This window comes from Impatiens glandulifera, chromosome 1 (assembly GCF_907164915.1).
Source record: "Impatiens glandulifera chromosome 1, dImpGla2.1, whole genome shotgun sequence".
In the NCBI taxonomy this organism is placed as follows: domain Eukaryota; kingdom Viridiplantae; phylum Streptophyta; class Magnoliopsida; order Ericales; family Balsaminaceae; genus Impatiens; species Impatiens glandulifera.
The window spans coordinates 145,992,380-146,003,197 of record NC_061862.1 but is presented as its reverse complement, the minus strand read 5'-3'; the positions used below and the strand labels follow the sequence as shown (position 1 = coordinate 146,003,197).

The window sequence follows — 10,818 nt, the reverse complement described above, 5'->3', positions numbered from 1 at the left end:
TTTTTAAAACATTAAGGGGATTAAAATAAATAATTTAGGATGAATGTTGTATCCATTTTATCCCAAATAAATTGTTTATTTAACCTAAAAATATAAAAATAAAATAAAAATTGACAAAATAAATGTCATATTTATTTTAAATATTTTGTATATTTGAAGATTTAAAAATAAAGCCAAAAGGGTAAAAGAAAAAACAATTTCAAATAAACCCTTAAAGTTTTAAATAAATAAATAAAAATCCGCAATCGAGTGCAGCCGAAATTCGGGAGAATATATACAATCGAAACCGTGGTCATCAGATGGACGCTTGATTTTCATCCAACGTCCATGAGTTGTCCACGTCACCCGTTGCAGCGAAAGGAATGCGCGTTCGCGCTGCATAGGATCGGTTAATGCATAGTTAATTGAAACGCAATGAATCGCTCGGTCGCAAACGAAACGTTGCTCCGCTAACGGAACGCTCCTCTTTCGCCATACACGCTCGAAACGACGTCGTTTCGCCCTAGTTCGTCGTCTTCATCGCGTTCGCCGAGCAGATAAGGATGAATCCCATCTTTGATTTGTCGAAGATGGAACTCCGTTGATAGTCCACTATTTTGGCTAATTCAAAAGCTAAAATGATCACCCTACCATAGTGATTATTTCGCTTACGTCATAACCTGATCGGGCAAGTTGAACCAAGAACATCTAAAATGTCATTGATGGTTGTTGACTAATTCGAGCTCACTTGCTCCCTCAACCAACTTTGAGAGGCTATAAATAGTCTCCCTTGATAATTCTGAAGCCAAGAGAACACATCTCAAGCCTCGAATCGGAATTTACAAAAAAATCCACCATTGAAGCTCAAAGCTTCTGAATTTTTCAAAATCTCGTTCCAGACCTTAAAACTTAGATCTATGCATCACAAAAGCTTCCCTAAGGTCTAATGAGTAATCTCCAATCTTTGGTATGCTTTTAATCATCATTTAATTCAATCTTTCAATTCGACATTGAAATTTTATATTTCAGTTTTCATAAGTTTGTATATTGTCTGGTTGTTGATTTTTTGTTTGTAAAACGATCATATGATCATTTACAAGCTTTCTATGAAAGCTAGAATCGATCAATCTATCTAAAACAGAAAAACCCAAATTTGAATTTTAAAAAAAATCCAAAATTAGGTTTTCTGTTTTGAGTTAATCTTTAAGAACAGCAACCAAAAAGATTCCCAGTATGTTTCTAATGATCTTAGGCACATATTTGAATCATGTTTGATCGATCATTTTGATCAAAATCAAAATTTTCAAAAAATAAAAATTTTTATTTTCTTCAATTGGTCCAAATGAACGGTCAATGTTCATATTTTGGTACAAATCAATCATATGAAGTATAAGGAAGCTATTGGCAAACTCCTTAAACTTCATCAAACTCTAAACCAAAAACTTGATTTTTTGCCTTCAAACTGTTTTGAATAAATAGATCATCATTCATGACGAATGATACATTGAGATGATGTTTCGAATATTCTTGAGAGCTTTGTGAAGCTACTTAAGCCCTTGGATCAAAGAATCCAAGCCTTTATCAAAATTGCAAAACCTACAATTTTGATGTTCTTGATAACCGAGAGGTCCAACTAAGACCGAGAGGTCCGATTGAGAAATTCCACCCACGTCTAAGAGGTCAATCGAGGCTTTTTAGCTAGGACCGAAAGGTCCGACCGATGTTCTTCAGGTAGGATCGAGAGGTCCGACCGAAGTTTACCAACTAGGACCGAGAAGTCCGACCGACCAATGATTTTTACATCCGACCGATGAGTCTCGCACCCGACCAAGAACTCCCAAACCTGACCGATGATTTTTACATCTCACCGAGAAGTCGAACCTTGGACTAAGGAGTCTCACCCCGACCAAGAACACCTGAACTTATGACCAATGACTTCCACCTAGGACTGAGGTGTCCGACCAAGAATTCTGGCACCCGACCGAGAATTCTGGTTAAGGACCGAGAGGCCTTATCACCCCGACTAAGGGACTCTTGATCCATGACTGAGGGTCTTGACCCCCCGACCGATGAAAATGCACTCAGGACTGAGGACACTGGTCCTAGGGCCTGTTTGGTTGCACTTTTCAATTTTCAAATTTATTTTTGTAATTTTGGGACTTCAAACCATTTTCTAAAAATCCAAAAAAATAGAAAATGATTTCAAATTTTTTGGGGGATATTTCAACAAATATATTTTGATAAATGCTCGTATGGAATTTATTTTTAAGCTCTAATGCATTTTAAACAGATGTTCTTCAGATATTTTCCTCCCTAGTTATCGTCATCAACAACATGTACCAATGTTGTTACAATTTTTAAATATACATAACCTATGCAAGTCTAGGACCGGAAGAATAATTGATTAAATAAAACGTTATATAACCAATTTTCAAAAGTCAATACTTTATAAAGTAGAGACCATTTTTAAAAACGGGTACGGAGGATGAAGCTCGAAAGTCCTTTCCCGAGTATCACCAAACTTTGAACTAAAACGAATCTTTGGTGAAAAATATGTTTTCACGCGTGCATCTTTTATTGATTTTAAAAATTAATTGGCAACTCTGTTTTCAAATAAATAATCTTTTAAATTAATTATTTTTTAATTAATTTAAAAACATATTTTCAAAAATCAAATTTTAATTTGATTATAAAAATGTTAAAGATTATTTATAATTAATTTCAAAAGTGGTCTGAATTTTTAAAATCTCTTAAAATAATGTTTTATTTTTAAAATATTTTTGACACGCAAATCAATGTTAAAATTTCTAGAGTTTTAAATTTTTTTGAGACAATAATTTTATAGAGTTGCAACAACTAATTCTGACGTGTTAAACCTACATAATGTAAACATACTTAATCAATTTAAACAGACATGTGAACTTATTTAACAAATGTTATTTAAGTAATTCATTATAATCCAACATTATTTCACTATTTTTCTCATCTATTAAATCACTCATTTATTAACAAAAGAGTAATGAAAAATAACAAAATATGATGATACAAAAATATTATCTATTAAATTATTATTTTATATTTTATATATATATATATATATATAATTAAGGAGAACTAGAATCACATCGTAAATAAGGACAAATCTATATAATCTATGTAAAGACAAGGACAAGTCTATATAATCTATGTAGAGGCTCGGTCCACCCATATAATCTATGTAAAGACAAGGACAAGTCTATATAATCTATGTAGAGGCTCGGTCCACCCCGAATATATATATAGCTAGAAATGTGATATCAAACCATAATTTTTTCTTAAAATTTAATATAATTCACTGTTAATTATTAAAATAATGATAAAATTTATTTTTATCCACTCATTTTATCTAAAAATTTCTCGTTAAGTACACTCCAATTTTTTTTTTAAACCCACCAAATTTTAAATCCTGAATCGGTCTCTGAACGCATAATCATGCACCGATTTCATTCAACGCGCTTTAGTTAAAATTGAACCGTTATATTTTTGTCTCCCATGCCGACTCTTACATCAATTATTATTTTTTAAATAACTCAATCCCCTAATTTTATGTTGAGTTGTTTTTATTAAAAATATATTTATTACATTTTATTTTATTCCAATTATTCAATCACCTAATTTATTATCAAAATACTATAAATTTTCACTTTATTTTATAAATTAAAATTTTAAATACAAGAATATTAAAATTATATATAATATTGTATGTATTACTATCACTTTTAAAATGATTAAAAGTAAAAAAATGACAATAATTTAATTTTAATTTAATATAAATATGATTAAATTAGATAAAAAAAATTGAAAATGAATTTCAATCACAATAAATAATTGACATTGTTTAGCAACTACAACATCCAACAACATTTAGAAACTAAAATAGTTGAATTATAGCTAGAGCCAACTAACCCAACTTCAAATTCATTCTTATTTTATTTTTTAATTATTTAAATTGTAGGACCTACCATTATCATGTTCACATTCATTTCCCTACCAACTTGTTTGATATTTTTTTTGGGGTCTTTTTATTTTTTGGATTTTGTCTACAAAAATGATTAAATAAAAAAATATTTTTTTTAGTTCTTAGTTAATTTAATTATAAAAATTACTTTTATTATTTATAATTTAAATTTAATAAAATAAAATAAAAATGTTTTAGTCGATAAAATTAGTGATTTAATAGTTAAAATAATTATATAAATTTTTATTTTTAAACTATAAAAAAAAAAATAATCCTAAAAAAAACCTATCAAACATGCTAAGACTTTACATTTTTTTCCAAGTAAGTTATAAATATTTTTCAAAATTTATTTGCTGTCAAAAATTTGAAACTAGTTTAATATCATTTGAAACCTGTTTGAATTCAATCATACTGAGCCTTGTTTTATTTCTCTTCTAAGCTTGTTTGGTATTGTTTTATAGGTTGGTAGGATCTCGACTACAACAATAGAAGAGAGTGTTGAATATTGTTGTGTTAATCTTTATTTTCAATTCGATTTTAATCATGTTAGGGACTTAAAATCTATTTATATTCTTCGACAAATCGTCGCAAGCTTTTGAATGGTTTCAGGTGCGGAAATGTTTGCTAGATTTGAAGCGGCAGATGCAATACTGTTAGATACAGTAAGAAAATAACACAAGAGTTTTATGGATGTTTAGAGATTAAACTCATACATCACCCCTTCTTCTGTTTCCAAAAAGATTTCCACTAGAAGACTTTGGTTTGTATAACGTCTACACAAACCTAGTCAGAACTCAGGACTTAACAGCTGCCTGTTCTGAACTCCTAGCTATCACTCTGTTAAACAAACAACTTTCTGTTCAACTTACAACACTGAATACACTCTCAAATAGTGCAATGAATTATCTCTCAACTTAGCGTAATTGAAATATAGAATGCACTAATGACAAATGAACTAGAGAGGGAGTAAATTGATCGAGAGTTCTAAAACTTGTTGAAAACTTCTTGTTATCTATATCTGTGTGTTCGAAAAGTGTGTTCACCGTTGTACCTTACTGCTCTTTTATATTGAAGCGTAACAACTGTCGAATCTGATTATTGGATACGTGAATTGACCGGGAGGATTCGTCGTATCGAGAGTTCATATATTCAGGGATCCACCGTGCAGAATTCTAGGAATCCGCCGTTCAGAAATTCAGGGATTCGATGTTGTGTTTGATGTCCTTTTATATTAAAATGTAGCAACGGTCGAATCTGATACGTAAGTACGTGTCGACTTTCTAATGGTTGTATTTCAGGTGGCAGTCTACTGTTAACACATCACATCTGTTAACGTAACACTACTGTTGGCTTCTTCAGACTACTGCTGAAGCAATGCTGTTGTTAGCGCTTTTTCAGGCTGCTGATGAAGCAAGCTGTTGTTAGCGCTTTTTCAGACTGCTGCTGAAGAAAAGCTGCTGTTAGCGCTTATTCAGCCTGCTGCTCAAGCAAGGCCGCTGTTAGTGCTTCTTCAGACTACTTCTGAAGCAAAACTGTTGTCAGCGCTTTTCAGCTATGTTGTTGATGTAAGACTGTTTCCAGCGTGTTGAAGACAACTCTGCTGTTGACAACAACCTTGCTGCCAACGCGTCTTCATCTCTATTTACGTCAGTTCTAACGCTCGCGCTACCTGCACATAAAACATTTGCATAACTTAGTTTTATTTAATTATCAGCGCATCATCAAAACTATGTTGAATTGATTTTAATTATCCTAAGTTCATTTTAATTTATTAAATCGTTTTTCTTAATTCAACTTAATTTAATTAATTCTTATTTACTCTTAATTATTTAATGAATTCTTATTTAACAATTTTTTCCTTTTATTTAACTTAATCTAACATAGTTTTTTTATAAACATTTTTGGTCGTGAGAAATAAATTAGTTGAGTTTTCAATTAATTTTATTATTAAACTTTTTTTTATGTATTTAAAATTTAAATTTAATAAAAATATAAATATTTTAATTAATTAAATAATTAACTTGATAGTTAAAATAAGACTAATATGGTAAAGATATAATATTCATGATGACTATAAAAAATAAATTAGTTAAATTAAAGATTTTTAGTATTCAAATTATGATCAAACAGTGAAGTGATGACATTAGTAATGTTGTAATTTTCGAGTTATTATTAATTAATATTAAAAGTGATCAAACAGTGAAGTGATCACATTAGTAATGTTGTAATTTTCGAGTTATTATTAATTAATATTAAAAGTCTCAAACATAACGTAATATTATCTTAAAAAAATAATTTGTTTTTATTGAATAATTGAATATATTCAAATATTATTATTTTTAATTAAATAAATATAAATATATATTTAAAATATAAATAATATAATAAATATAAAATTAATATATTAACTAAACCAATAAATTAAAAATAAAAGGTATAAATTAAACCTAAAACACTCAGGCTTTGTTTGAGGAAAGAGTTTTTTGGGTTTTATTTGAGTTAAAAAAAAAACATTTTTTTTTTTTTTTGATAAAATGTAGGAAAAACTGGTTTTTAAAATTTGAAGACTAATTTGTCTTTTAACTTTAGAGGATATGGTGTAGGTGGTGAGAGAATAATGGTTGAGAGAGAGGATAAAATTAGAGAATAATTTTGATATTTAAATAATAAAATTATTCAATTTGATGATTGATAAAATATTTGAGTTTTGAGATAAAAAATGAACTTTATCAAAAAAAAAAAAAACATTTCATTAAACTAGGCAAGTATAATAAAAATACATTCATGTTTCTATGATTGGTACGTAGTTTTTGTACTCAAGAATGAGAAAGGGAATGAAATGAGATGTTTGGTTGATGGTTTTGATTCCAGTATATTGATTTGATTCCCGAATACTTAGGAATCATCCAATCCTCTCTATATTGGGAGGAATGAATCCCATTCCGGAGCAATACAATTTCTCTCCCATTATCTCCACTCTCATATTTTCTCTCTCATACTTATAATTATAATTTTAATATCATATATATTTTATAATTATATTATACGTTATTTTATAATTAACATAATAATAAATTTTTATTTATTTATGAATAAATAATTTCAATTATTTAAATAATATTAAGAAATTATTTAAAATAAAATTTTAGTCATAATTATAATAATATAATTAATTTTAAATATTATATATTAATAATAAAATTAAAATAAATTAACTAAAATATAAAAATATAAAACTAAAAATAAAATAACAATTTTATATAAAAAAATATTAAAAAATTAAATATGAAATATTTTAATAAAAATTATTATTACAAAAATTATACCATGTTATAATATATTATTAAATAAAATATTATATTTAATTTAAAATATATAATATTTGAAAGACTTTTTCTTATATTATTTATATTTAATAGATAATTATTTATTTATAATTAGTAAAAAATTGAAACATTCAACATTTATTTTTGTTAGTAATATTTTTATTTTTATTTTGAAAAAATATAATTAATATGAAAAAAATATTAGATGTTTATATTTTATTAAATTATGTCACTTAAATATTTTATATATTTTAAATAATTATGTTACAAAAATAATAATATTTTATATTTTTAATTTAATAAAATAAAATTAAAATTAATCATAATTTTAGTAACAAAATTATATTTATAACTTATTTCTTATAAATCCAAACGTTATAAATAGGAATGGTAATGATTAAAACTTTTAACCAAACACTACACTTTTATCAATCATACCTATTCTCATTCCACACTCTATCAATCCCAATCCTATTCTCATTCCTTTATTTGAACCAAAATTCCTAAATCATTATAAAAAAAATTAATATATATATTTTTTTAACAAATATAACTGTTTTGATTTTTAATAAAAATAAAAAATATTTTGATATTATAATAATTTAATCAATTAATATTTTTTTATTAAATAAAATTTCAAAACCTAGGAACTTGTTTGATACAAAATTATTTAGAAAAATATTTCAATTATCAAAACTAATATTAAAAATATATTTTATATTTAAATTTATTATAAAGAAACGAATAATTCAATATTTTATTAATAAAATATATAATTATTTAAAATAAGGACCAAATCAAATAATGCAGCAATACCTAATTAATAATTTAATATTCTAAAAAGAAAAAGTATTAATAATTTATGAAATAAAAAAAGGAACATGTGAACAACGACGAGACACCTAATACACCAGCGTTCTTATCCCCACGTCAAAACAAGCATCTCATCAAAATCATCAATCGTTTACAGCCGTTGGATCATTCAGTTTTTCACCATAAATAATTCCTCCCTTTCTTCATCTCTCTCATAATTCACATCCATCTCTTCTTCCCTCAAGCCTAAAGCTCCATTTCTCTTCATTCATTTCTCAGATCTTCTCTTTATAGTGTATCAATTCGTTCCGATCTTCACAGATCTGTATAGATCGGTAGATTATCTACGTTTTGATTATGATTATGTCTATACTTTTCAATCCATCGGTTCTATTTGATTCGCGGCGAGATACGATGACGATCATCACCGGCTACATCGGATCGTGGAATCGGAGGCATAGATACATCATCTAGAGAGGTAAACTTCGTTTTGTTTCGATTATTGACTTGTTTTTCTTCTTATCTGAACATTTCGACAGATTGAGATGTTTAGGATGCATCGGAATGATGTATTCTCTTCATTATTTTTGATAAGGTGTGGATTATCATCTATTTTCCTTGTTCTTAGATCTGTTATTACGTTTCTAATGTTTGACTTTTGTTGCAGTGGCTGATCGGATCGTGGAAACAGTTCAGATCTGAAGGATTGTGTTCGAGATTGTTGATGTTGAAGCTATCGATCTAAGGAAGGCTATGGATCTGCTTTGTTGATGATAGGTTTGCTGTGTAAAGATCGACTTGTGTAATTTCGGAATGAGTGGAAAGTGAGTGGAGATGATAAGTAATTTGATGGAAGTTGTTGTGTCGACCTTTGCCATGTCGGGTGCGCTTGCTTGGCAGGTCAAAAAAAATAATAAAAAGATCTGTTTTTGGTGTTGGAGGGGAGATGGTACGGGTAATTTGCCCGGCTCTCCTCGCTCTCTGGTGTCTCTTCTCCCTTCTTCTTCTTCTTCTCTATATTTCTTTACAGATTCATCTTCATTTCACTAACACGGACGCACTCAATCATCATATTGGAAGTGTTAGCTTCATTGGGGCAGCTTAATAAGGTACAATTAACGAATTTTATCATATTCAATAGTTGATCTGAACATCTTTCAAGCATCTCATCGTAAATTAACACTAGTTTAGTTCATTAATCAATCGAAATCTAAGCTAATTGAACCTTGCATCGTTTGGGTTTTATAATTCAGACTTCATGTTTACAATTTTATTATGCACATATGAAATTGAAAGTCTTGAAAGACCAACAAAAGCAATTGTAAATTCATCTTTCTTGCAATCAAACTAGTTAATTTTGAGTATATGTTTACTGGGTAGTAATGAATACATTGTTTGAGTGATTATAACTCATCTTCATCAATTTTGAGTTTGGAATTAAAGATTGCCTTAATAATTTGCATTTATCAATTTCAAGATGTCTATGAAAGTTCTTCCATTAAACATGATTAACCAATAAAGAAAGCAAATTAAACTGATACTGAATTCGATTAAAATGGTATAAGTTAATTGCGTGTTTCTACTGTTGAGCCTATTTATTTTTGTGTAATTGTTTCTTCCATTGTTCCATAGTATGATCCATTGTAATGAGATAAATTTGCCGAGAGGGATTGGATTGTTGGAACAAATGTACAATTTGGTGTTAGATTTATCTAGAGATAAGACCCACCAAAAAGTTTTATGAGGGGAATTGTACAAGTCATGTTATTCTTGTTTCGACACAAACAACATAAGATAGTCTTCAAGAGACACAAGTGGGGATTCACTGCTGGCGATTAGGAGCTGATGGAGTGGCATGGAAGAAGGCATTGTGAAAGAAGACTTTTAATGGGAATCTACTGATGTTTCTCTCAAATGGAAAACATGTGTTCTCTCTGGTAATTACTTAATTTATACTAAACTTTGCACTTAGTTTATATTGAGAATATGTCAAATACTAAGTGACTTGCAGTTGAGATCTATTAGACAAATTGATATCTTTGTATGTATAAAGATATCATTTCAATCAAAATTTGTCTTATTTTTGCAGGTTTAAGCCCCCAAAAAAGAAGGCCAAAGAACTAGAATCTACAAAATCCATGTTAAATAAACATTGTCAGCTAGCTGGTAATTGTACTGGAGATCAAAGATTTGATCCTCATATTAAGCCTGCTCGAGTTGAGTCCTATTCAGAAGCTTGTAATGGAGTGAATTCCTTAATAGGGTTCATAAGTCATTTTGCAAGTCTTGTACCATCATCATCATCCATTGGGTTTTTCCCCCATTCAGTATACTATTTGGTATTTCATTTTAATGTTCTTTATTATCATTTACTTTGATGAAAAGAAATATTGGGCTAGTTGTTACTATGATGATTATTGATATATTAGTTTATTGATTCTGGTTTTAAATACTATAATTGTGAAGATTATTAATTTCTTAGTTAAGATGTATTATTCCCATACTTATATTATACTTTTTATCCTATCAGTTAAAGTGAATTATTGGTCTTATGTTAATGTGTTTCTTTGTTTTCAGGAATGAAGATTTTTTTGTACAGGAATATCATATTTGTTCAGGGAAGTTCCTTCTTTTGAATTAAATAATAAATAAATTAATAGTGGTTCCTAGTAAATAAAAGAGAAGTGAAATATCTCCATTTTG

General features: G+C 28.3%; 1 long non-coding RNA gene across 2 annotated transcripts; it reads left to right on the top strand.

Moving 5' to 3' along the window:
• Positions 1-8,315: 8,315 nt before the first annotated feature.
• Positions 8,316-10,468, top strand: LOC124920036. 2 transcript variants are annotated; one of them, XR_007097621.1, is made up of 3 exons: positions 8,316-8,593; positions 8,783-10,052; positions 10,205-10,468. It is a non-coding gene; the product is annotated as an uncharacterized LOC124920036 (long non-coding RNA). The 2 variants fall into 2 exon arrangements; XR_007097620.1 differs by having other exon boundaries at positions 8,316-8,710.
• Positions 10,469-10,818: the final 350 nt, after the last annotated feature.